A 1,454-nucleotide genomic window follows, 5' to 3' on the forward strand; every position below is an offset into this window, starting at 1 on the left:
TTCCAGTACGTTCCGCGGTCATTGCCTGATGGGAATCAGGCAGGAGTGGGATCAGATGCCCTTTCCTGACTTACGCCGGTCGGGAGGCGTCATAGTTGCTCATGAGGGGCTATGGCGACCTTCACTAGCCATGACCTCACTGCTCCGGCATAGGCCACCATGGGACCATATAGGCGACCACTCCACCATGACCAAGGATAGCGGCTGGAAGGGGGACCCTTTTAACCAAAATGTTTACTATTAAAATCAACGAAGAGGCGAAGGTAGTGGATGGGGCGGACGGGTTAGTAAACCCGTTTGCCAGGCGGGGCATCGCCCGGTCTCCACCGAGACTGGCCGATGCCGGTAAAGGCGGCGCACAGGTTGGTACACCTTTTGCGACACCGACAGGGGAGTTCCGAGTTGGGGCAAAGGCGGGCACGCCTAAGCCAGCACCAACCGGAACGGCGAAGACTGGCGGCAAGGTGGAAACACCTAAAACCGCAAAGGAGCGGGAACAGATATCTGGGGCTATGCTACTCTCTGCGGTAGAAAGCCACATGAACAAGTTCCCAAGCGTGGAGGCGGTGTCCGTACAACTTGATGAAATACTCAAGTTCACGGACGAACGTAGCAACATTTCGAAAGACCTGAAACAATGTCTTCTGTTGCTACGTATGAACGTTTGCAGCGCGAAGTCCGAGTTTTCGCAAGCCCTTAAACGGGCTAACGATGCCGAAAGCAAGGCACTTGCGCTAGAGGCGAGGCTCAACCAGCCTAAAAAAGGGAGTGCTGCAGCTGTGTCTAAATACACACAAACAGCTGCAGCATCGTTTGCCGAAGTCTGTTCAACCGAACCGACTGGCAAACGTGCGAGGGGCTCTCCGGGGGAAACGGCCCCCAGGACGCAACGAAGGCGGTTGTTCGGTGACAGCCATGAAGCTGGCTCGTCGGTCCAGCCGAGCAAGGAATCAGCAAACGGCGAACCGGCAAACGGCGTAGCCACGGATTGGACCACCGTGGTGAATAAGAAGCGGCAGAAGCGGGAACGACGCGCGAAGCGCGGCGACCGCAATAAGAAGCCGCAAGGGGCGAGTAGGCGGAGCAAGGGTGACGCCCTCATTTTCAAGACCGACGCGTCTAAGTACGCCGAAGTCTTGAAGGCCATGAGAGGCGAACCCAAGCTCAAAGACCTCGGCACGGACGTCAGGACAATTCGTCGGTCACGCACCGGCGAGATGATCCTCGAACTCCGCAAAGAGGCGAAGGGCAAGGGCTGTGCCTATAAGAAGACGGCCCAGGAAGTGCTAGGCGAGGAGGTTAAAATCCGAGCCCTCACTCCTGAAGTGACTCTCCAGCTTAAAAACCTGGACGAGATCACCGAAGGGTGTGACATAGCACAAGCCTTCGAACGTGAGTGTGGAGTGGTAGTGACCGCAGAGGCAGTTCGTCTCCGCAGGGGCCCGGCCGGCACC

This window comes from Wyeomyia smithii, chromosome 3 (assembly GCF_029784165.1).
Source record: "Wyeomyia smithii strain HCP4-BCI-WySm-NY-G18 chromosome 3, ASM2978416v1, whole genome shotgun sequence".
Classification (NCBI taxonomy): Eukaryota; Metazoa; Arthropoda; class Insecta; order Diptera; family Culicidae; genus Wyeomyia; species Wyeomyia smithii.